Here is a 12,978-nt window from a genome sequence, read left to right on the forward strand (position 1 = left end):
GATAAACCCTGTTGCTTTGGCCCTGTGGCAGCACAGGACAACATGGTGGGAGTGCAAGGTCGAGGAACTGCTTACCTCACAGTAGCCTGAATGGAAGAGAAAGGGAGAGGAAGATAGCCACAGTTGCTTTCGAGGGCCTGCTCTAATGACCTAAAACCTCCCTCAGACCACACCTTTTAATGTTCCCATTCCCTCTCAATAGCAGTCAAGGTGGGAACTAATCCAACTCTAGCCAGATCCAAATGATAGCACTAATATCTGCATTTGAAACCATGTACTTATTTTAATTACCATAATTTATGAAGCAGAGGTTAATACTAGTGGCTGTTTACTGGATGCAATGCTATTTAAAAACACATTGTTCCAAGCCAGAATTCTTATAGATTTCTGGTGGGAGTGAAAATTGGTATAACTGCTTTGGCACACTGTTTCATCATATAGATTAAAACTCATCCTACACCCAGTCTACCATCCAGCAATTCCACTCCTAATGGAAAGTCATACTTATTTATGGCAGAAAATTTAGGATTAGTGAAAAGCAGAAAGGATAAACTGTCACCCTACTATCAAGATAATCATTAACATTTGGAAGGAGAACCCTACTTTACTCATTATTTTATAATAGGCTTATTTTATACAATTACATTGTGAACAGGTTTCCATGTAATAGATATTTTTCAAAAACAACAAAAAAATATTTTTCAATACTAGGGACTGAACCAAGCCCTTACACATACTAGGTAGGCACTTTACCACTGAGCTACATCCCCAGCCCTTCAACAGTATTATTTTAAAACCTGCCAGAATAGCATAACATGGCTGTACCATAACATATAAAGTGCTTTTCATAATTGTTTTGTTTGATGCTTAGGGTATTTGCAACTTTTCCACTGCATTTTAAATAATAGTATAATGAATATCTTACCTATGCATTCTAAGTAAGTACTTGAATAAATTCCTAGAAGTGAAATTAATGGTCCAAAAAGTAAGTACATTTTAAAGATTAGTTACACATTGCTAAAAAATATTGTAATTTCTACTTCATTCGGCATGATAATATTATTCAAAATTTCTAAATTCTAGTATTTGTATGGTCAAACTCTTTTCTTTTTCTGGGCTGGGAGTTGAATCCTGGGCCTCATCCATGCTAGGCAATAGGTGGATTTTTGAAATCCATATATTGGCCATTTGCATTTTTTTTGAGAATTTTCTGTTTACCTCCTTTGGCTATTTTTCTAGTATCTTATTTATTTGAAAATATTCTTTTTAAGGAGTAGCAAGCAAAACTCATTGCCTCTTACACATTGTGGATATTTTTTCTACTTTATAACAAACTGATGCTATAGTTTGTCTTATTGAGGAAGCAGATCTTAGAAGAAAGGATCGTAATAGTCCATCTTATGTGTCTCTGTTAGACTCCATTTTTTCCATGGCTTTTTTTGGTTGGACTTCATTTATTATGTCTTTATTTAATGTTCTTTCTTCCACTCTTTGTTATTCACTTCTTTACTTCTAGTAAGACACATTTCCTTTAAAACAATAACTCTGGGCATAACAAATATGAGATTCATATTTGTTGAAGTAGGTATTATTTTCTTCATTTTATAAGGTGAGGATTTTTTTAATGGTCCTGCTTAGACCAAAAGCTTCAGAATCATTCTTGTCATCTCGCCTTCAACCCACATCCACTCTCTGAGGAAACACTATCAGATCATCATCTGTATCATTCTCTCCCTGGTCAAAGGCACTGTATCTTTTTCCAGGATTATTTTAATAGCCTTCTAAGTAACTGGTCTCTGTGCTCAGCTTTTACCCTTTACTGACTATTCTCAACCCAGAAGTCCAAGTGATCTGTATCAGTCAGCAGTCCATTACTGTAACAAAATAACTCAGATAATTAACTTATAAAAAGGAAAGGTTTATTTTGGCTCACATTTTGGAAGTTTCAGTCTATGGTTGGTTGACTTGATGTTTTTGGGCTTGTGTTGAGGCAGGACAGCATGGTGGAACCCCTGAAGGAGAAAACTCTCACCTCAAGGCTGGGAGAGAGCAAAAGAGGGAGAAAATGGGGTGGGGGAATAGATAGAGGAATGAGGAGACAGTATCCCAATATTCCCTTCCAGGGCATACTCCCATCTGATTGGAAGGATTCCGTTAGGCCACATCTCCTACATGTTCTACCACCTCCCCATAGTGCTGGGGACCAAGCCTTCAACACATGGGCCTTTCAGGGGACTTATCCCAAGTCAAAGCGTGATCCCATTAAATTGGGCTAGAAGTCACTTTTCTATACAAAATCCTCCAATGGCCCCCCACCTCATTCACTTGATCTGCATCACCCCTAGCTCTTGCTTCTCTGCCTTCATTTTCTCCATTCTTCCATCTTGTCCTCTTGGTTGCTCCTAGTACACTCAGGCATACTCCTGCCTCAGGGTCTTCAGTAATTCATTATGCTTTCTGCTCAGAAAGTTGCCTGCGCAGACCTTAGCCTCCCTCAGGTCTTTTTCCTCAAAAGTTACTTTCTCCAGATGCTTTTTCTTGATCAACCTATTTAAAAGAGCACCCCTCATGGTCTCTCTGCTGAATTTTTCTCAGAGCAGTGTGTGTGTGTGTGTGTGTGTGTGTGTGTGTGTGTGTGTTGCTGAGGATCAAATCCAGGGCTTGGTGCATGATAGGTAAATCTTCTATTACTCAGCTATATCTCCATGGTCATAGGATTTAAAATCAGGTCAGTTCACATATTTTCTTTATCACCTGTTTCTTCCATCTGAAAACTAAGTTCTAGGAGGGCTGGAATTTTAAAATTTTTGTTCTCTGTGGTGTCCCCAACTTCTAAGAGTGCCTAGCATGGAAAAAGCAGTCAATAGATACTTGCTGAATGAGTGATACCCCCACATTCCTAGGTTACAGCAGGCCAAGGTGACCTGTGCAGAAATTCTTAGTTTCTTCTCTGATCTCTCACTCCCTTGTCTTCCCCAATTTATACTCAGGAGCCACTTCTTGACTGCCCTTGTCACACGTGAAACCTGGTGAATCCTGAATGATATTCTTGGCAAGTTTAACTTGAGTTCCTGGGATTATCCGCATGCGCAGCAGCGGTGATAGGCAGCTATAGTTTCTAGGGGTGCAAGAGAGAACATGGAACTAGATATACCCAATTTTGGTTATATCCGGATTGCCATTCACGGAGAACGAAGGCAGGAAGATACTTCCTCCAAAGCAGAACTTGGTGATGGATCAGTAGGATGCTGCTATGGTGGAAAACCTCCACATCCGCCCCTGTAAACTGTGGCGTGGCCCCATCCGCTCAGATTGAGGCTCACCTCAAGTTTCAGCCACACTAACCGCAGGGCAACGAAAATGCCAAGAGAGCTTCTAACCAAGAGTTTCGAATTCCTCCTCTGGGATTTAAAGTCCAAGAAAGCAGAGGCTTGGCTTCGCGGTTCAAGCACAAAAAGGGCGTGGGAGACAGAAGGGAAGGCGAGACCATGTGCACAGCTCGCAGTCCACAGGCAAAGGCCGCCACGGCTGGAGGGCGGGGCTCTGGGGAGGGGTCCCCTCCACCCACCTGCACTCCCGGGAGCTCTGAGTTTGGGAAGTTTCATCTGTGTCGTAAAGAGCCTTACTTTTTTTTTTTTTTTTTTTTTTTGCGGGGGGGTCCTTGTCAGTAAACCTTTGACACATACACTCATGCATGTACTCCTCAAACCCGTACACTAAACCGTAAGGCTAAAACTATCCCTAAAAAGCCAAACAACAAAACGGCGACCCCAATCCCGGCACCTTGCCGAGTCCCAGGTTTCCCCTTCCTATCTTTCTTTCTCTTTAACGTCCTGCGGGTGGAGAGGTGAAGTTCCGGCGAAAGGCGAGCCCCCGAGGGTGACGCGTCCTGCTAGGAGCCCCAGTTCAAGTTTCGGTGGAAACTTTCTCCCCGAGGCTCCGCCTCCTTCACCTTGGAAACCGCGAGGGCCGGAGCGCGCGCCGCCGAGTCCCGGCGCACCTGGCGGCCGCGCGTCCGGGCGGCGGAGGCGGGGCCGGCGGCGGGCGGGGCGGGGCCTGGGCGCTCTCCCCCGGGCCGGCAGGTTGGGCCCCGCCCCCGCCCCGCCCCGCTCCCGAGGGCACGGGCGGGCGAGGGCGAGCCCGGGACCCGTGCGGCTCCGCCACCGGCTGACGCACGGTCGGAAAGTTGCGCCCAGAGCTCGTATAGCCTGCAGCTTTCTCCACGAGTACTCCTGCTGAGTTTGGACCGAGGTCGTGGGACCCGGGCCCGGACCTGCGAGGGCAGCCGGCCCTCGGATTCCTGGCCGAGCGGGGAGCCGGCTCTGCCTTCCTCGCAGTGCCCAGCGCGGGTGGCGGCTCCGGGGCCCAAGGCTCCGGGACCGCGGCACAAACTTTCTGACTGTACGGGGACGCTGCGCGGCGAGGAGGAGCCGCGGCAGCCGCAGGTACGTGGCGTGCTGACCTGAGCTTTGCGCTCGGAGGGTTCTCTGATTTAGGGCTTTGAAGGAGCGGAGCCCGAGTGTTTCTTCCCTGCCCCCGCGATCTGGGCAGGAGGTGCAGGTGGGGCTGGAGGGCCGGCTGGGGATGTCCCATACTGGGTCCGGCCGGGACATGACGGGAAGGAGGTGGTTCCTAGAGCTGTGGGCTGTGGCACAGGACGTTACTCGGTGACTGACTCCGGGGAAGAGAGGGCCAGCTTGTTTTGACCGAGAAAGATGTCATCAGGTTCTCCACCCCTTTCCTTGGTCCCTGGGGCCAGTGGGCCTGGATCCTACGGGAGGGACTGGCAAGGGCGAACAAGTCTGGCTCTCAGTTTTCCTCTCCAGACCTCCTTGCTTACACAACAGACAGGTGGTGCCAGTCAGGTTTGCAGCACTCCGCAGGTTTAAGGACTTGTTGGGTGGCTGTTGCTCAATTTCGTAAATTCTCTCATGAAACTATTCAGGTCGTGGTTATTATTGATAGTGTGTGTGCATGTTTTCCTTGGCCCTTCCAAAGCTCACTTGTTAACCCCACTTGGGCGAGGGAGTAGAGCTAGCTTTTGTTTTATTCCAAGCCTGTAGCCTTGTGTGCTGGGGATTTTGGCAATCACGTGAGCAGGCTGAGGAATTATCCCAGGTCTGTCCCAGCCTCTGGACCCATCTTTTCATAATAGAGCCGGTTTCCACCATTCTGCAGGTGCCCTTCCCCAGCCATCCAGGCATAGGGAACACTACCTCCCCTGGAGGCAAAGAGCCCCCAAACGAAAGAGACACAGCCCTCTGGAGGAGGAGGAGGAGTAAACAGTGCCTATGAATTGTTGCTTCCCTGTAGATTGGACCTACTACTCCCTTTGCTTTTCTGGAAGGCCCTGCTATCAAGTTCATCTCATTAGGAAGTCAGCTGATTTCTTCTAATAGTCATAGCAGCCCTGATGAAATTATATAGGTCATTGAAAAATAATTCCCACTTAATCACCTTTATCCTGTTGATTAAGAGAAAAGATTTCCTCTCCTTAATGTACCATGCCTGCTTGTCAGGGTCACCTGCCTGACCTCAAGTTCACTTGTACTCCTGTCACTAGACAGGATGAGGTCCCTGAACCTGCCCAAACATAGTGGATGACAGCCAGAGTCCACTTTTGGAGAACTTCAGTGATCTTCTTTGGACAGAAATTGAGCCAGAGAGTCAGTCCATAAATTTACTCTTTAAAAAAAAATTTTTTTTTTTTTTTTTTTAGTTGTTGAAGGACCTTTATTTTATTCATTTATTTATATGCAGTGCTGAAACTCGAACCTAGTGCTAGGCAAGTGCTCTCATCACTGAGCCACAATCCAGCCCCAAATTTACTCTTTAATACAAGATATTATTTGACTTTGAATAACTTATGAGATAATTAAAGGCTGGTTTCTTTTAGTTCTGGTTAATCTCTTCCTGCAAAGTTCCTAAGAATTGTGTCCATGTCTGCACTGAAATAAATTAAGCTCAGGGTCCCATTTGTCATTTGTCTTAGAACTTTAGGAACAGGATTAAACTGGGAGGGGTGGATGGAAAGGGCAAGAGCAACTGGCCATCACTGAAATGAACTCAAGGAATAATTTAGAGGGGCCTAAAAATTTAGGCCTGACTGCCCAGCTCCTTTCCTTCTTCCTTCCAACACAGAGGCACTATGTTGTAGGCCTTTGAAGACTAGGAATGAAAAGGGTGTTCTGTTTTTACAGAGTCACAGTAACGCATTGCTGGACAGTTCTGTACTCGACCTCCCAAGTTTCAAAATACTTTCTATGCAAAGTTCTTTCTATAATAGGAAGCTAACAGATAATGACTACAACTCAAGAAACAGATGTACAAATGTGTAGAAATATGAAGGTAAATATTAGAAGAAACAAGATTTACCTCTGAGGGATGAAATTATGATCTTGTAGCACTTTTAAGAAGGAAATTGGATAAAGATCGCTTTTCTCCCTGCAAATGTAAAGCAAATTAATTTTTTCTGATTTCTGCTTAGACACTTGATCTTTATCATATGTATGTACACTTGTCTCATGAGGCGATCCATAGATCCACTGATGTTCCGATACCTTATTCTTGACCTTGAAACACAATTTGTATCTGCTTTACACTTCTTCTTAGTGACTTCCAACTCTTAGTTTTTAGCCCAGGTAGAGGAACAAGGCTTAAGAGTGACCAAACACTCCAGGGACTTTATTTAAAGGAATCTCTTAGTAAAGATAGTAACAAAAATGAACATGTCTACAAAACCTTATGATTAATAAAGTACTTTCACATATAGCATATTTATGCCTTGTGACTTAATCATTTTACAGCGAGTTGTTATTCTTAGACTGCACAAGAAGAAAACATGAAATTCAAAGATTAAAAGGGATTTCTAAGTGCATACTTTGCTCTGTGTTTGGTGGACTCAGATCTGCATTCAGGATTTCTGATTTATAGGCCATGCTTTCAATTTTTTCCATTTGGTTTTATGAAGTATTTGAATATAAAATGGGATTGCGTTTCTTTTCTTCATCATTTTTTGTTTTTTTTCAATTGTGGGAATTGAGCTCAGGTTGCTCTGCCTCTGCACTACATCCCCGGCCCTTTTTATGATCCTCCTTCCTTGACCTCCCAAGTTTCTGGGATTACAGGTATGCACCACCGCACTCAGCTGGGATCTTAATTCTTATTAACCAAAACGAGAACTCATACAGGGACAGTACAATAGGACTATATATAAATATGTGCATAAATGTGTACTTAAGAGCTTTATATTCTCTGAGTCTCAACAGTGTAACTATCCAATAAAATTGAGCTAAAATTGAGCCATCACATTTGGAAGGGAAACCTTGGAGGGAAGAGGGGTTAATAGATGTCCTGATAGATTAAATAAGGAATTATTGGTAAGGTCTAAAATTTTAAAAAAAACAAGGAAACATTGCTGAATGTAAGTGTGTGATTTTCAAACATGGTAGTAATTACCAGAGTAAAGAGATAGAAGAGTCAGAGGACTTCTTTTTCTGGGAAATGAAATTCAGAGATTGAGGCACAGCCAGGCAGGAATCTTTTTTTTTTTTTTGCAATGTACTTGATAATATTAGATAAAATTTTATTTTGTGTATTTGTGTATGTGTTTTGGTATTTACAGAAACCTTTGGTGAGGATAGAGTAAAGGTCTGTTGTCAGGATTTTAGAGCCAGTGGGAACCGCAAAGATTGTTTATTCCCAGTTCTTTCTTTTTGCAGGTGTGGGATGGAGGTGTAGAACTTGAAAGTTTTGCTCGAGGTTGTGTAGCTGTGGAGACAAACCTCTCCCACACTTGTCTGCACTCTTTCCCAAGCCGACTGAGAATCTCCCCATCCTAGCGGTTTCTCATTTACCTCTCTAGGCTCTGCTTTCTTTTCCTTCTCTCTGGTTTTTACAGTGTTTGCACAGGTCATAGGACTATGTAGTCAAAGACGCTTACCTCTGATTCCTCGTATTTCCATTATGAAAATGCTTCAAATAGCTTTAAAATCTGCAGAACCCATACCATTTGTTGGTCTTAATTTCGTGATTACTTTTGCTTAGAATTAGAGACATGCCGTTTAGAAGTTGACAGTGTTCTCAGTTGAATTTTTTTAAAGTAATATTTTAAAATTTTGGTACTGGGGATTGAACACACCGGCACTTTACCAGCAATCTATATCCCCAGACCTTTTTTTTTTTTAATATATATATTTTTATTTTGAGACAGGGCTAAGTGGCCTAGGGCCTCACTAAGTTGTTGAGGCTGGCCTTCAATTTGTGATCTTCCTACCTTAGCCTCCTGAGTCTCTGGGATTATAGGCGTGTGCCACCATGACTGGCTGCTCAGATGAATTTGATAAACTAGAATTTTGGATGTACTTTTATCCTGATAAATTAAGGAAGGACACTAAGAGGGCCTTTTCACTATTTAAGTGTGTTGCTTAATTCTGAAGTTCTGAAAGTAAGTATACTACTGTCCTCCGAAAGAGAGGTAGAGACCGATGGTATTTCAGCACTATTATAAAAAAGTTAACACCTATTTTCCCTTTTCTTTGTGATAAGACTCTCCAACTCCTCTTCCAGTTATATTTCTAACTTAAACTTTTTTCTTTTTGATTATACACATAAATACATATTATTAAAAATCTAAACATTACCAAAATATGTTGAAAGTTAAAATGTGTTATAATCTTATGTTCTAGAGAAACTGCTATAAATATGTATATTTTTCCTCTCAAATTTTTTCTTTATATGAAGCTATATTTATTTGTCACTGTGGTTGTTGTTAACAAAGAATAATATCATGCAGCCATCAACTTGGTATTTATTCATTTATTTTTGGATTTGAGAATTGAACCCAGGGCTCTACCACTCAGCTACATCCAGCCCTTCGTTTTTATTTTTATTGTTTTCTGGTCCTGGGAATTGAACTTAGGGTGCTCTACCAATAAGCTACATTTCCAGTTCTTATTTTTAATTTGGAGACAGGGTCTCACTAAGTTGCTGAGGCTGTCCTCAAATTTGCAATCCTCCAGCCTCAGCCTTCTGAGTAGCTGGGATTACAGGCATGGATCACTGTACCTGGTTTGGTTTTTATTTTTAACTTGACAATATGTCTTGAATGTATTTCTCTGACCATGCATACAGAGCATCCCTAATTTTCTTTTTTAACTGACTGTATACTACTATGTCAAATAGATATATTACAGGTTAAACAGTTTCTTCTTGCAGAATTTGGGTTGTTTCCTATTTCTTAAGAATAGGGCTCAAGAGAACATCTTGAAACACTTAAAACACTTGTATGAGTGTTTTCTGTAGGAAGGTTGGTGAAAGTCACAGATGTGAAAATGTCACATTTCTCTAGTTTGCACTTCCTCGGGTAGTGCCCCTTCACTTTGGTTGTATTGGCATCCTTAAGGCATGGGACTGAGGATAGAAATTATTATCATTATTTAAAACAAAATTTTTTAGTTGTCAATGGATATTTATTTATTTATTTACTTATATGCAGTGCTGAGGATCGAACCCAGGGCCTCACACATGCCAGGCAAGCGCTTTACCACTGAGCCACGACCCCAGCCCTAGAGATTATTAATAGACGACCAGGAGAGGTCATAGTAGTGCCAAGCTTTCAGGTGGCGCTCACCTCATTTCTTCACATTTCAAGTTCTTTTTGATTTTAGTGTGTTCCCCAAAGAGGAGATAGTAATTGATAACAGCTATAAAAATACTCTGCAGTTGTTGGATGATCTGCTAATTAGTTTTTATGAAGCATAGTTTCTTTTTTCACATTTTCTGAAGAACATTATTCTAGGACATGCCATTAAGGAGTTCAGAAAATCCACGAGGTTTTGCAGAGTGCAGGAGTGTATTTTAACTCCTTTCATATTGTTAAAGTTTACCTCTGTTGGAAATATTGGTCAGAGGTCAGTGTTAGGATTTGGGGCTTGTAGAAAGTACAAGGAACTGATTTTCCTCTTTTGTGTGTAGAAAACGTGAAAGAAGATACATTGGCTAGATTGTATGACTCAGACTCACTGAGGACGGGACAGTTCAGGAATTCCTGTGGCAGAATTTTTGTTGACCATCTTAAAAGAGTTGATTAATATTTTCATTTAGTCCAAAGTTTTTTTTTCATAACTATTCTATTAAAGCAGTATGTTTTATTCCGCAAAATAAATATTTTCTGATTTTTTTTGTGTGTGTGTGTGTTCATGGGACTTGCAGTTGGTTCATTTTCTTTCAAAGAATGTATTTACATATATAAATCTCTATACACACTCGCACCCACCCAACCACACTGTTTATCTATATACATGCATAAGTATGTAGAGATATATTGTCTTAAAAATGAGATCTTGAGTTGGCTGCTGTGGTGCAGGCCTGTAATCCCAGTGTGACTTGGGAGGCTGAGACAGGAGGCTGACAAGTTTGAGGTCAGACTCAGCAACTTGGTGAGATCCAGTCTCATAAAGAAAGAAAGGAAGAGAGAGAGAGAGAAAAAAAAAAAAAAAAAAAAAAAAAGGAAAGAAAGAAAGAAGGAAAAAGAAAGAAAAAAGAAAGCTGAGTGTAGCTCAGTGGTAAGGCACCCCTGGGTTCAATTCCCAGTGACCAATATAAAAAATAATAAGTAGCTCACTGATATACCACCCCTGGTTTCAATCACTAGTATAGCCAAAAAATAAAAGGCTCTTTAGCAGGTCATTTAACAGAAAACTTTGTGCATCCTCAAATAAGGATGACATCTGGCCAATTTATTTTATTAGGAAAAATGTTTTTGATTTTTTTTTAGTATGAAGTTTTTCTTAAGAATTTTTTAGGACATGGGAACTCTGGTTTGTATATGATCATTTAGATCTTTTGTGTGGGAAAATGCAGCATAACTACAGTATTCTTGATTATTTTCTCTTCTCCAACACTGTGTCACCTTTTGAGCAGTTGAATATTTTAAATCTAATTTGTGCATATTCCAAAATGTTTGTGCTTTTGGCTTATTTTAAGCAAGATGTAGTAGTTTAAGTGCTGGTGAAAAATCTGATTACAGGACTTTCATTGACCTCAATTTGCTACAGGAAGCACCAAACTCATTGAATTTACCTCCTGGTTATATTAATAACTGAATGGTTAATGGTAATTTCTTATCTGTGTGATTAGGTTTGACCTCTGAATTTCTTCCTTGTACTTCTGCAGCGTGTGACTGTTGAGGACTTTGCATGTTCCATTTGGAAACTGCACCCTGGAGTTGCTGTAGATAGACCCGCTTGCAGCATTTCGGGACTGGCTGCTTTGGCGCCTCCTTTTTGCCATAGAGTAATCCTACCTCTTGGTCATGTTTTAGGGTTGGGTCAGCACTGAGGAGTGGTCATTCCTTCACAATGAATCACAGAATGAGTAGGTCTGGCCGATCCTGCCGAGGCCTGATCGACTCACCCTGCTGTTCTCCAGGCTCCGTCAGTACAGGTGTGCCAGGGGTGCTAACTCTCAACTGTGTTCCTTCCTAAATCTGCATCCTCCCTACTGAGCTTCAGAATCCCAGGCTTCCTCCTCCCATTCCTTAGTGTAGGTCTGCATTTAGATCCTGACATCAAATTCAGTGACAGGGAAACAGGTAACTCCACGTCTTAATCCCCCAGCTGAGTTCTTTATATTGAACAGAACCCTATAAATGTTTCTGGTTGGTGCTATGCCTCTCATTATCACATGGACAATTAGAATAGTTTCCTTCTTGTTTCTATTTTCAGTTTTTCATTCTCCTCCATTTTCAGGCCATATTTGATCTTTTTTTGTGTGTGTTGTGTTGAGGATTGAACCCAGGCGTTCGTCAGTGTGTGAGCCTCCTACCATGAGGCCACATCCCAGCCCCGGTTTGATTTTATAAACTACAGCTTTGCTCATGTCACCAGTCATGGTCCTGTTGGCCTACTGGGGAGTGACTCAATTCCAGGTGTGTTGGTTAATTTTATATGTCAGCTTGCCTGGGCTACAGGTTGCCCAGATAAACATTCTGGGCGTGTCTGTGTGAGTTTCTGGATGAGGTTAGCATTAGAATGGTAGACGCAGTAATTTAGGTTGCCCTTCCCAGTGTGGGTGGGCCTTGCTCAACATGTTGAAGAACTCAGTAGAGCAAAAATGCTGCGTAAGCAAGAATTTGCTCCCATGTTCTCTCCTTCTTGCTTGTGTGTGACTGGGAATTGGGCTTCTGTCTTCAGACTCAAATGGGAACTTACATTTTTTGTTCTCCTGCATCTCTGACTTACTGACTTCAGATCTTGGAAATTCTCAGTCTCTAGGATCACATGCACCAATTCCTCATAATAAATCTGTTAATAAGCATATTCATAAACACAGACACATCTCCTACTGCTTCTGTTTCTCTCGAGAACTCTTTAATACTGAACTCATCGGTGGCCCAGTGTCCTGAGCCGATCTTCTGCTTTGGCTACCATGTTGGTGTGCTCCACATTCCTGAACACACCCTCCCTCCCTCTTCTTCCTCATCTATGTCGGGACTAGTCCTTCCTCTTTCCAGTTACTTCAAGGCTGTGCATTCATGTCGCCTAGTTCACAGCCCGTGTCTTCCATTCTAGCCTGTGACCTAGAGATGAAACTTATATACCATTTTTCTTATTTATTTATTTATTTTTAGCTGTCAATGAACCTTTATTTATCTGTATGTGGTGCTGAGAATCGAACCCAGTGCCTCACACATGCTAGGCAAGCGCGCTGCCACTGAGCCACAACGCCAGCGCCATTCATTCTTTCTTAGCTGTCTTTTCCTGTAGCAATCTCCTAGCATCCAGATCTTTGTTCAGAAATCTTAGGACCTTAGCCATTAGTTGTAGTCGAGTGTTACCTTTCATTTGTCCTTTTCCCAGCTAGATTACAGACTCCTGTAGGACCAGGACCAAACTATACCTTCAGCTCTCACTGTTCCTGGTGTTGCCAGTGTGTCTTTGCTGGTTGTTGTTAAAGCACTAAGATCTCCCGTGGGAG

The 12,978-nt window shown here is 42.1% G+C and overlaps 1 protein-coding gene across 5 annotated transcripts in view; it reads left to right on the forward strand.

Moving 5' to 3' along the window:
- Positions 1-4,100: 4,100 nt before the first annotated feature.
- FHIP1A (FHF complex subunit HOOK interacting protein 1A) overlaps positions 4,101-12,978 on the forward strand; it is a 294,902-nt gene continuing 286,024 nt past the window's right edge. For all 5 annotated transcript variants that reach the window (XM_079154187.1, XM_079154189.1, XM_079154186.1 and 2 more), the window contains exon 1: positions 4,101-4,445. The gene's annotated coding sequence lies outside the window, so the exon portion shown is untranslated. The remainder of the gene's footprint in view (positions 4,446-12,978) is intronic.

Source organism: Sciurus vulgaris (genome assembly GCF_902686455.1).
Source record: "Sciurus vulgaris genome assembly, chromosome: 9".
Taxonomy (NCBI): Eukaryota; Metazoa; Chordata; class Mammalia; order Rodentia; family Sciuridae; genus Sciurus; species Sciurus vulgaris.